Here is a 14,014-nt window from a genome sequence, read left to right on the forward strand (position 1 = left end):
ATATATTATATAAAAAGGCGGTTAGCGGTTAGCGGTTACGGTTAGTAGACCCAATAACCGCTAACCGCTAGGCGGTTATGGCGGTTAGGCGGTTAGCGGTTAATGCGGTTAAACGGTTAGGCGGTTAGGCGGTTGGCGGTTATAGCGGTTAGCGGTTAGCGGGCGGTTAAAAACCGCCCGCCTTTGCACCCCTCATTGTGAGCCAAGAAGTTATAGGACTGAGTCAATTTTTTAATGTACTATTGTACTGGGTGATCGTTGGAGCTTCCATTCCCTCCTTCTGTCTCTATTTTTATTTGTTTAATGTTATAAGGGAAACTACATTTACTCCATCAACTTAACACCTCAATTGTAATTGTAATTGTAAATTTGTAATGTCCCCTCAAGCTTTAAAAAAATTACAATTGACTCTCTAAACTTTTAACCCATTTCACTTAGTCGATTTGAATCTCTTGATAACTTGAACAGCAAATGTGTAAAATTTTCATTATAACTTCGGTCGGATATGTGAAAATATCGTGAGTCTCCAGACTATGGATGATTATTTTTTTTTTGTAATCTAACATGGGTTATTATTACTATTTTGAGTTAAGTGCTAAGTGACGAGGGCTATGCGAAAAAAGCTAATAGTTTAAGGGATCAATTACAATATTTTAAAGTTTTGGAGAAATTACAATTACAAGTTAAGCGTAGTTTAAAAAAGAAAAAAATAATAAAAAAATTAGTTACCATCAATTCTAAACCCTACAAACCATATAGATGTTAAGGGGAAAGATGTTAATTCACAGTCCTCGCGCCACTGCGTGACTGATTCACCTTCTTGAAATTTCCATACTTGATGAGTTGGGCTTGGATGAGACCCACGTTCACTGTGTGATGATGCATAGAGATATCGTCCCTAGAGCCTTCTCCTGCAACTACCCTGACCATGTTGCCGTACTCCTCAAGTGTTTAAATGGCGCCTTTAGCACACATTCTTGTTTAATAAAAAATGTAAGGTCTTTATGAATGCACCCATTTGACGAATTTGAAGCTCAGAACTGTTGGTTTTCTCACTCACTTTTTCTTGTCTCCATGTTTTATGCAGAAACTATTGTACTCGCCTTCGGGCAAACTATTCATTCTGCAACCTGATGAGAAGTCATCTCCTCCGCATCCTTTGCTCTCTCCAGGGAGTGCTCTGTGTGTATTGGACAAGGCTCACTCCGGCTACTCTAAAGGTTGATGAGCACAGTCACATCAGAGCCACAATGAGTATAAGGAAGGTGTAGCCCATTTTTAAAAGTTGATGAGCACGGTCACATCAGAGCCACAATGAGTATGAGGAAGGCGTAGCCCATTTTTCTATCTAATGTAATGTGGTGCAAGTGAGGAGCTGTCTGTAATTATTTATAGATAGGCTAATTTAATTGGGTAGGTGGATAGGTCGTGAAAAATGAAAAGCTTCCTAGTTTGTCCATATGTTTAAGGGAATTCATTATTGGGATGGAAGGGATGGAAATTTGGAAATTATTCTTCCAAATTTCCCTGCACTTGGAAAAGAAAAAGAAATAGAATTACCAATGCTTCATGTTACAAGCAATATCTTAGAGCAAGCATCGTGCATGTATAAACATGGGCACATATACCAAAGCCTGAAAACTGGAAACCCTAACTTCCCCAAAAAATTTTGTTGTTGTATACATCAAAGACAAAAAATAAATGCTTACTCCAGCATCAGAAGCAATAAGACGGCCGGCCCAATTCCGCTTCTAGTTAAGTTCAAAGAAGTTAAATTTTTTTTTTTTTTTTTGGGTTCTTGTTCTTGTCTGATCTCCCCTAGTTGAACCAATAGCCTAAAAGTTGTATCTACTTTTTCAACAAACCTATCTGAATCATTTTACCCGAAGATGCTTCATGGTCATCATTGCGTATTATTGTGGATACAAAATTAGAGAATAAGATCATCTCCATTTTAAATCATTTTATTATCAAAATTTTATTTCGCTGATATAATGATATGCATAATGTCATGTGGTGAATATGTTGTCATGTCTTATTTTTGCTTCCAATTTTATCTATTCCTTCTAAAGCCACACTGTCGCACCCATAAGGAGAAGGATCCGTGGATCTAGGTTGCACTACCTATTATGGACGTTTAACCAATTAACCTATTTGACAAAACATTGATTAGATTTAGCAGAAAAAATTAATAGAAGGTTAGAATTGTCATACCTAAGCAACAAGCAGTTCATAAACGTCTATGAATCACATAAATCTCATGATATGCAATGCAATGTTCATTTTCATGATCAATTATCCATTCTAGTCTTAATTAATGCATCGCATTTCGTTCTGGGACTGTTCCCGACGGCTTAATAGAGGAAGTATTCCCCCATATAACATCACACAACAATTGTGGTGAAATAACCCATTGAAATGATAGGCATCTGATGAATTTATAGAATATTTACAAAGAGTAATTGCAACAGGTCAATTAAACATGGTCTTGCATTACAAACAATGTACTGAAGTTCTAGCAAATCCATTGTACTAAAGTTCTGTCTTAAGTATAGACCTAAAGTATATTGCAAATCCATTGTCATTTTTGGTTTGCATGGCCCAAAGAACAAAGAAAGCAGTTTGCTTGTCTAAATTTAGGTAATTCCTCCTCTTCCTAGCAAAGACTTGTAAAACAATGTGATGGTAAGAGTGCAAAGAAAACCTTGATTCAGAACATTTTGCAAGTTTCGCTATGACGTCATGAGAAAATAGGAGAAAATACACTTTACCCCTTGAATTATCTACCCATTTACATTTTTAACCCAAATGTTTAAAAAGTGACACTTTACCCCCCAACGTATTTGACATTGATACTTGACCCATGAAGTACTCTTTACCCTCTAAAGTATTTTGACTTGACGCTTTACCCCCCTTCAAAAATTACTGGGGAACTAGAACCGTAATTGGGAAACCGGAAACTGGGAAACCTTTTTCCAAGATTGTTGATATTACCAACCCAAACTATGAAGCTTCTCTGATAAGATGCCTTGTAATTTCTTAGCTAGCAAAACTTTTATTTATTCCAAATTCTAAGCAATGTATGATTATAAATTCAAAATAAGCAAGAGGTTTGATTTGACGCTCATGTGATTGTTCATCTGCTACGTCACTAAAAATGAGCCAATTATGCGTATTATATTGCACTGAAGCATTATATTTTTTGAGAGATATGATAGAATCTAATAAAAACTCAATATTTTGCCCATAAAAATTCATGTGGCAAGATGCCACATCATCTTCTTTTTGTTTTGTCATTTTTCCTCCACTAAAAATATGATGTGACATCTTACCATTTGAACTTTTTTGGACAAAATGTGAAGTTTTTATTAAATTCTAGCTCAAGCTTTCGCCCGTGGGCGTGACCTTAAAAATTTGTTTGCACTCAAAGAGGCTGCCTATTGACCGAGTATCAGTTGTCACTACCATGCCACCGCTTATATTCCACATAATGTCAGGTCAATAGGTGGAATATAGTTTAAAAAGTCGAGGTTCTAACTTAAACGTTAACATGATGATTGCTCTATTATTATCTCTGTAAGTAAATGGGTAAGTTTTTTGTTTTCATTGATTAGTGGTAAAAGGTTAGATACGTTATTTTAGGCTCCATTTATTTCAACGAAAAATGTTTTCAGCGGAAAACATTTTTTTCATAATATATAACTTTAAATTACGAAAAAAATACCCTAACCTTGTCCTAGTGGGACCCGATCAAGTCCTAGCAGTGTCTCGATTGAGTCTTGGCGGGGTCCCGACTGGGTCCAAACAGGGTTTGCCCCCTATGTTCACTAATGAATGATAACTTTTTCTACATGTTCAGTAGTCCCGATCGCCCCGGAATGACTTGAATCTATTCGTGCCACCCTTCGACATGATCACCTCAAACAACTGCACACGCTCGTAAAATTATAGGTAAATCAGATGAATTTGTATTTTCACAATTAAGACCAAAGCCTCATCGGCCTAACAAAATGGTCAAGTACGAAATTGAATTGTTTGGCACAAAAATTTACAAGCTTGTGCAAAACTTCGAAGCGATCATGTCGGCGGGTGCAACGAAGTGATTCGAATTCCTTTGTCCCCCTATATTCATTAATGAATGATGACTTTTTATGAAAGTTTGGTAGCCCCTATCCCACCAGAACGACTCGAATCTATTTGTGTCACCCGTCAACATTATCGCCTCGAACAACTACACACGCTCATAAAATTACGGGCAAATCCTAACATGACACAAACATCCAAACAACAATTCAAAAAATAAAAATCCTTACATATTGTATAAGAGAGACAGAAAGCCTTACAGAGACAAAGTAGGGACAGAGAGGCAGAACGAAAATGGCGAGCGGTGACAGCCAGACAAAGACAGCGAGCAGTGACAGTGACCGGCGAGCGGCAATAGAGACAGTGAGTGGCGACAGAGATAGCGGCGACATCAACCTGCGAGGAGAGACATTCCTAGCGATAAAAAAGGAAAAAGAAAAAGAGGGGTGGCCGGCTAATCCTCGATGAGGGGAGGCTGCCGTTCATAGTAGAGGGGCCCCCACCCCTTGGTGAGGGGGGGCTGTCCCTCACAAGAGATGGGCCACCACTCCCTACTAGATGAGGGGCGGCCCTCCTCACCAATAAAGGGCAGCCCCCTAATCAGTGAGGAGTGGCTGGCCACCTCTCTTTTTCTTGAATTTTTATTCGTGGCTATCGTGTCAACGGGTGCCATGAAGGTTTTCGTCTTCTTTTGTCCCAGTTGTTGACGACAGAACGAAAACAATTTCAAGAAGTTCTGTATCCCTAAGTTCAGACCCTTTCAAGATCCCTCAACAGTAGTATAACAAGAGTCGTCAGACGAGATTATCATTGCTAGATCCCATCGGATCAGATACAGACCTAAAGGATGGACAAGCGGATGTTAGCTATACCTCTATCCTCAGCTCTACTACTAATAGCTATACTACTAATAGAGAGTCAGAAGGCATCTTAGCTCGGAACCGAACACTCGCAGAAAGGGGAAGCTAAAAGCAAAACAACCTTTATTTAACTACCAGACAAGCAAGGACGAGAAGCTACTCACTAAGGGAAAAGAGCAACCCCACGAGGGGGAAGGGCAACTGCTTCTCTTACTACGCAATTAGTAGGGAACAGAGCAGGACCCTACTCTTGCCTTTAGGAACAATAGCGACTTCTTCTGGATGACTAGCTATAGTACTCTTTCTTTCATCCTCCAAATTGGATCGGGGACCTAAAAGCCCTAAAAATTCCTCCCATTAGATAACTATAGCCAATGTTGTTTCTTATGTGTCTTCTAGTCAACAAATATAGATTTTAAGATGTTGAGTCATTGCAAGAGCACCTTTGTCTCTTGCTTTACCAAGCCTTAAGAATCACTCCTCCTTCTCCACGAAACACATAAAACTCACAAGAGCACACTCAGAAAAGGATTTTCGCAGAGCCTGGGGCGTAAATGGGCATGTGAAACGATGAGGGTAGGGGGTATTTATAGCAGATGGTGCTACCAACTTCTCTGAAAAGTAGCGGACGTCCGGTACTGTTTACATAGCAATCCAATAAGTACATTTAAAAAGAAGAGCTACAAAATCTTAAAAATAAAATTTTAAGCGTACTTTTCTCCCAAGGAAAAGGAACTTGTAGAGAATATGTTTCCTACCCTCTCTATCAACCCTTAATTTACATAACGACCAAATACTATTTCCTATTTTATCTACTTTATAACCACCTTTAACGTGATTTATCATGTAAAATTATTGCACTAATGTTGGGAAAATTCATAATAATGTAAATTTACTTGATTGCAATAAAAAATAAAAATTTACTATGGGGTCTTTTGTGGGTGGTGCGACCACCCTCAGAGTGCCTCGTGATGGACCCATGAGGCGCTCCGGGGGTGCTCGCACCACCCTCGGTGCCATCAACCCACGACCACCCCAAAGCCCTCTGGGATGGCCGCGACCACCCCAAAGGAGCTACAGGGGTGGCCGTAGCCCTAGAGCAAATAGCGACCCCGAAATACCACGGGGTGATCATTCAAACTACCACTCAATTGACAATGTCCTTCAAATTTTCAATTGTAACAATATCCTCCAAACTACCAAAATATTGTCAATGTCTCTCAAGGCTAGTAAAAAGATAAAAATACCCTTACATAATTCTCAATAAGACAAAAATACCTTTATAAAATCGGAAAAAAAATATCATAAAAACTTAATTTTTTTAAAAACGAAAATTTTAATTAAAAAAATGTCTCATAATTATCATAGCAGCGGAAAGGGCATTCTAGAAGAAACTCGCCCTTAATTAAATCATTGGCTAACAGTTTGGGTGGGCACCCTCTGACTGCGATCACCAAGATGTTGCCAGTCGACTATACTTGAGGGGAAGGTCGGATGTCCGCAATGCATTCTTACATGGTGATCTTATTGAGGAGGTATATATGACTCAACCACTTGGTTTCATTGATCTAGTACGACCATACTATGTCTGTCGACTCCACAAGGCCATCTATGGCCTTAACTTAAGTGGGCCTCGCAAATCGCTCTGAAGTTAATCTATTGGTGACAGAAATTGGATGATTCTAGCTAAAAATAATTATTATGTAAGATTTAGCTAATCTGTTGGAGATGCTTTAACATGACATCATAAATTTGTCGGGGCTTTTACAGATTTCTACTGATCAAGTTATCCCATGCCTTAACAACGTGCTAGCATAGGAAATATTCTCCATCTTATTCAAATGTCAAGTGATGCTGCCACAAACTAGGAATATAATTCTTGGGATAGAAAAGAAGGTTTCCAACATCATATTGATAATCATGGTAGTCCAGTTAGTTAAATGAGGTTCAGCTAGAACCTCATTTGGTCCAAATGATTCCTAAGCCTCCTCGACTGGTCCTAATGCTACAAAAAGGGTTTCTAACACCTCTTGACCAAAACAATGTCTCCAAGCAACAAGATTATGTCTAATGGAAATGAAAAGCTTATCACAAGATTAAAGCTTAAACTTCTAGATTTTAGCGACTATGCTACTGTAAAACAAGAAGCTAGCATAATAACCTAATAAAATCACCAAGGAAAGGCAAGGGTTACCTCAACACAGCAAGCTCTGCACGATATATACTCAGCTTCCCTTGTGGATTTTGCAGCCAATTTTGTTTCTTACTTAACCAAAAAACAGATGTTCCCCCAAATAAGAATATATAGCCGCTTGTAAATTTTCTGTCATCTACATCTCCTACAAAATTCGCGTCAGTGTATCCTGCATTGTTTAGATCTTCTAATCCAAAACATAAACCCATGTTTTTAGTTCTTTGCAGGTACCTAAATATTCTTTTTACTGCTTGCCAATGCTCTTTTCCTGAATTGGATTGATATCTACTAACCAATCCTACAGCATGACAAACGTCTAGTCCTGTGCTTGTCATAGTAATTCCTTGTATCTTTAAAATTGAATGTTCACAGTCGATAAATGGAACTAAAGCAATTCCATTTTGAGTAAGACTGTTATATATTGAATCTTGCTAATCTACCTTGATCAAGCGGAGCGGCGTCTACGGGATTGACGTGTTAGGTGCTGAGTGATGAGCCAATAGAACAAGGGTTAGCTCTGCAACTGGTCCACAAGCAAGGTAAGTAGGTCCATTACCAGCCGGCTCCAAACCGAAAAGATCTAACGGGGTGGGAATCGAAGTGGGGGACCTTTCTACAGCCTGTGTCTATCTCCTATCAAGTATGCTCACTAGACATAGACTACGTACAGGGTAGTACTCTTAGAAAGATAGAATATCACCACGTGAACATAACATTGAGTTACAATAAATTGAGGTGGGGGTGGCTCAGGGTTGGTCTGGTGGTGGCCGAACCACCCTCATGGCCTTTGGGGGTGGTTCGGCCACCCCCAAATACGAAAAAGGGGTGCGTGAAACCACCCCGTACGCTCGGCCACCCCCAAACCAACCACAAGGGCATGTCGAAATTACCCCTATGGGCAAAAGAGGGTGGTAGAACCACTCCCAAGGCTTTTGGGGGTGGCTTTGGCCACCCCTTTTTGGTATTTAGGAGTGGCCGAACCATGTCCAAGGCCTCTGAGGGTGGTTCGGCCACCGCTAGATAGGCCCTGGTGGTGGCTAATGTGAATGTGAGTATTAAAATATTAATTAAATAATTAAATTAATAGATCTTATTAATTTAAACTTTTAAAATAAGTAATAATTTAAATTTAATCATCGGGATGATTAACCATTTGCATACATGACTTATAAATTTGCCCCGAATTACAAGAAGTTCAGTTGAGAACTTTTAACACATACCGCTAATTATGGCTGGCTATTATATATTTATATTGTAAAATGTTAATTACCAGTGAAATTGGTTAGCACTAGAAGGTCTGATGGTCTAGTTTAAGCTCCCCACCATTCTGGATGAAATTCAACACTTTTTACCCCCTGCACTAATTGGCTTATTGAGATAGTCTAATATGTTGTGCTTCATTGTGCATGTATTCTTCTGTTGTTGTCTTTCTCTAACATTCCATGTAACATGGACTGAACAGTTATTCCTTTGTTTGGTAATATACTATTGTGAGAATGAATTAATTGTAAAAAAACTTGCCACAAAGCCCCAGCCCTCTCGACACCCATGGCCAAAGAAAATTGCAACCTGTCTTCCTCAAGCGAGAGATTGTCTTCCCAACCAAATATCTCTCTCCATCTCTTCTATTGATACTGCAAGTCTATCTTTCATCTCTCACCCCATCTCTCTATTTCTTTTAAGTCTAATACATTCCAAAAGGAATATTAAGTACCGAAAGTCGTTTAGAAAACTATATAGTGTGTCTGCAAAGAAATATAATTCGATGAAATCAAACTTAGGCAACTGCATCTATGATCTACCTTCGGGTCCTCTTGATCGACTTCTAGGACCGGCTTCTCTATACTGTGTTGATTAAAGATGGCATCCTTGCCGACCTAGATTTTTCTAATTTTGAAACTTGTGTTAGAAGGAAACTTCCTACTAAAACTAGAAAACAAAAGGTTGGCAAGTGAGGATGTTATGCAGCTAATACATACCGGCATATGTGGTCCCATTACTCTTGTTGCCTTGCAAAATTATGAGTACTTCATCACCTTTTATTGATGATTATTTTTGTTATGGTCACATTAAACTCATTCATGAAAAGTCAGACTTATTGGAAGCAATTAGAAATTTTCACCGGCCCAATCTTGCGAGTAGCTAGCTTGTTATCCCAAATTTCTATTTTGAATAAAATACTTATTTAAGTCTTGTAAACGTGAAAGGAAAGTAATTTCCTTGTCACATAACGAATTAGGTCTTTTTTGGTATTTCTAACGGCTAAATTTGATGTAGAGGTTCAAATTAAGAGCAATTGAAAGTTCATGATACTAAATTGAAAGATTTTTGAAGTTTGGGGGAGGGGGAGGGGGATTTGTCAAGCGAGTGGAAGTTTAGGGGTCTTCAATAAAGCTACCCATTTTTTTATCGTAAAAAAAAAAAAAAAAAAAAAGAGAAAAGAAAAGGAGAAAGGGCTTTAAAATAAAAAAAAGTTTGTGTCGATTAAGACCTTGTGTGTCAATTATAGGTTCTGTAGTACTGCGCGTTAACGATAAGCTATGTTTCGTTATAACAGAGATTTGAAATGTTCGAGGGCTCGAGCAAGCATACGAGATAAGTAAATATTTACGATTGCTTTCCATAAAAACGTGAAATATGTCATCTAATTGAGCACACGTATGTTATTAGCATCACTGAGGCTATGAGGAGACCCGTCGCTACACACAGTCCTCGGAGGAAGAAGAGGGATAAGGGCAAGTGCTCGACAGATGAGCCCTTAAAAATTCCGTCCTTGAGGCTCACTGACGAGCCTGTGAAACCTGAGCAGCCCCCACTCAAGAGAACCAAGGTGGCAAAACCAACAGGATCTCAAGATCCTGTTGAAGCGGGCAAACTAAAGCTTGCTCAACTTCTTACTGCTCAAAGGAATGGAAACCCTCTGATAATGCTTAGAGGGGCGATTCCTCATTTAGCCACAAGTAGGTTTAACTTGGATAATTGCTAGTAACCCTGCTATGTTAGCCAAAGCTAATTTTGGGGGTGTTATACGTATGCCACTTTTGGAATACCCCTTCAATAATACATGGACGTATGCTACAGGCTTTGGACTGATGTGTAAATAGTACCCGGACGTCCGTTACTTTTCAAAGAAGTTGGTAGCACCCTCTACTATAAATACCCCCCTACTCGCACACGCTCATTTATGTCCCAGGCTCCTAGAACTCCAAGAAATTGTTTGCCAACCCTAATAAAACACGATCTTGGATTTGGGTTAATATACTAGCTAATTTAGTATATGGATTATGAATTATCATAAGCCATATGTTAAATTGCGATTTTATCAATTGTTAAAGTGTGTTTTTAAATTGCAAACTCAAACGAACCCGAAATTGAGCATTTGACGTACAAAAAGTTGTAGTGTTTTTTTTGGTTGCAATAACCCCAACAATTTACAAAGCCCTTCGGAAAAAAAAAATAAATAAAAAAAAGAAAATTATACATGTAATGGCCCTTCAAAAATTACCATTCAACCCCCCCAAAAAAAATTTCCCCCTAAAATTTTTACCCTTAAAAATTTATTTTTCCCTAAAATATTATCCTAAAATAATAATAAACCCTAAATATTTCCATGGGTACAAAACTCGACGATTATGGCCCAATTATGATAATTACAAACGAGAAAAGAGATCCCATACACTTAAAACTATCATGTCTTTGATTGCTTTAACTTTTCCCAGTTTGATAATGCTCTACGCACTATGCGAAGGAATATCTAATTCCTACTAACGTCAAATCCCTCGTTCTTGGTGATCGTCCAGATTTGCATTCTTTTATTGCGGAACGATTTTGGCATAGTAAACGTCCAAATTAGAAAAATCTTATTTCATAATTGTATCATTTTGAATTAGCTTTCTAATGCCACATTTATTTAGCACCCTTTTTAAACTATTATGCAATTAGCCCTTAATGGATCCCTGAGAAGCACAAACTTCTTTCTTTTCTTTGTTACTATACCATGCTTTATTTGTTTCAAAAGAAACTTCTAAATTTTGTCTCTGTCCCCATCTCTGTGCGCACCCCCCCCCCCCCCCCCCCCCTCTTCTCTCTCAAGCATGATTTATATGTTTTTATGCTTGAATTAATACTGCTATCACGTACAATTTGATGAGTTTCACAATAGGGGTTCTTATCTCAATGGTTACTTACCTATTATAGCTAAGAAATAGAAACATCCTTTTTCTAGTGTCTGATAGATATATATATATATTTTTGAGAAGCTGTTATTTTTGAAAACTTGACTTTCATTTAAGAAAGAAAGCATCATTCTGTTGAACAATTAGAGACTTGCTCAGAAAAAGAAACAAAAAGAAAAGTAAAATTAGAGACTTAATTTTTCATAGACTAATGCAAAACATTTGTTTACTGCTACATTGGAGAGGGTCTTAGTGCGATATGACAATGCTTATTTAAAGATGGAATGCGATTTTGAATTTACGGCAAAGCCCCCCAACTTATAAAGTTAGGGTTTCAGGTTGGTCAAAATTGGAGTGAATGGGTTTTGTTTAGGGTTTAGGGTTTAGGGTTTAGGAGGTGAGAATGAGCTAAGAGAGTGAGGCCCGTCTCAAGGAAATGCCTAAGTTTTCTTTCAGCTAAGCCATTATGTTGTAGGGTTTTTTGTTTTTTATTTTTATTTTGTTCTCCTGGCTTTCAGGTTGAAGATGAATTTGTTATCTTGCCCTTCAAGTTGAGGATAGATTTTTAGTTTTTTAGTTTGTTTTTATTTTGTGTTTGAGCGACCCATGTCCTAAATCTAGTATGCTCGAAGCAGATCTATTCCTTAAATGTATTTGTATATGGGTTAGTGGAAGCTTGAAGTTATTTTTATGACTTTGTAACCATCATAGCTTTTGATTATAATTTTTCAGAACTTTATGCTCTGTTGTAAGAGCTTTATACTCGTGATATTTCATCAATAGAAATTACATATTTTTACATATTTTATATATATATATATATATATATATATATATATATATATATATATAATAGCCTAGTTCGAGTTCTCAACGGGCTTGAGCTCGTCCAAGCTTTCAATGAGTCAGTCTTAAACACACATTTCATAGCTCGGCTCAAAATATATATATATAATAGCCTAGTTCGAGCTCGAGTTGAGCCCGATTCAACTCGAATAGCATTCTCAACAGGCTTGAGCTCGTCCAAGTTTTCAATGAATTAGTCTTGAACACACATTTCATAATTCGGCTCAAATAAGCATCTTCGTAAATGAGTTAATCTTGAAATTCTAAAGTTCAACTCGGCTGGGCTCAATTATAGTTCTCGAAGGTTTTAAACTTTTGTTTTTTTTTTTGGGAAAAATCTAAAAAAGCCTCCAAAACTACCAACCGTTTCCGTTTTAGCCTCATAATGTTCCAAAACTGATAAAGTAATCCCCAAAACTACCAAACAGTTGCATTTTGACCACTCTATTAGTCATGACTGTCAAATAGGATGAAAAATTCAAAACTACGTCGTTTTGGTTAGGTTAAATTACTAAAATGCCCTTTTGTGGGAGTTTTTTTTTTTTTTTTTTTTTTTTTTTTTTTTTTTTTTTTTAAGAAAAAGCCCCCCAAAAATGACGTTTGGGTTTTTTTAAAAAAAACCCAAAAACTACATCGTTTTGAAAACCGAAAACAAACTTTAAAGGTTTAGGCCTTTAGGGGTGGCTCGCCGGCCACCCCATAGGCCATGGGGGTGGCCGGCAAGCCACCCAGTCATATGGAACACAATTATACGAGGACATTCATTGCGCAATAACCCTATACTAGCCGTGGAATTCTATGTCCGTATGATTCTGTGCGGGGCGGAGCCGAATTCTTATACTTTTCCGTTTGTTTTGAAGTCTTGTGCTAAAGTTGGGGCTACCCATGAAGGGAAACAGGTCCATGCACAAGTTTTGAAGCTTGGGCTTGAGTGCGATGCCTTTGTGCATACTTCGCTCGTCAACATGTACACTCAAAATGGTGAATTGGAAAATGCGCGTTTGGTGTTTGATAAAAGTACTCTTCGAGACGCTGTGTCGTTTACAACTTTGATCACTGGTTATGCTGCAAGGGGTTTGATGGGCGATGCTCGCGGGCTTTTTGATGAAATTCCTATGAGAGATGTGGTATCTTGGACTGCTATGATTGCGGGCTATGCTCAATGTGGCTGGTTTGAAGAGGCATTGGCGTTCTTTGAAGAGATGCAGAAAATGAACATTCAACCACACCCACAGGTCTGGGGGTGGCTCCCCATGGCCTGTTGGGGTGGCCGGCGAGCCACCCCTAAACTACACTTTTTTTTTTTTTTTTTTTCTCGAAATGGTATTTTGATAACTTAATATTGCCAAAACGACGTAGTTTTGAATTTTTCATCCTATTTGATGGTAAGTGGCCAAATTGCAACTGTTTAGTAGTTTGGAGGGCTACTTTATCACTTTTTGAACATTATGAAATTAAAACGAAAATGACTGGTAGTTTGGGGGGCTTTTTTATATTTTTTCCTTTTTTTTTCTTTTTTGTAAGTTACTTATTGTTTGTTTGAATCTCTAATGACTATTTCATTACAAAATGAAAAGTAATTACCGAAAATGAAAAAAAAAAAATAGTTATTCTTATTGATTAGTTTAGTTGTAACACACTAACACTAGGATAGAATCTCGAAAATGTATTTCACTATTTTATTTTTATTTTTTGAAAATGAGTTCCATTATCGGATGAAAACAAGAGCAAGAATAACATCGTTCATGCATTCAGGAAAGTCACTTGACCAAATCTGAGATTCTTCATGTTGTAACCCCACCTTGGCGAGGATATGTGCAGCTCCATTACCTTCTCGACGTAAATGTTGAATTTTC

The sequence above is a fragment of the Corylus avellana genome, chromosome 9 (assembly GCF_965113065.1).
Source record: "Corylus avellana chromosome 9, dhCorAvel1.hap1.2, whole genome shotgun sequence".
In the NCBI taxonomy this organism is placed as follows: Eukaryota; Viridiplantae; Streptophyta; class Magnoliopsida; order Fagales; family Betulaceae; genus Corylus; species Corylus avellana.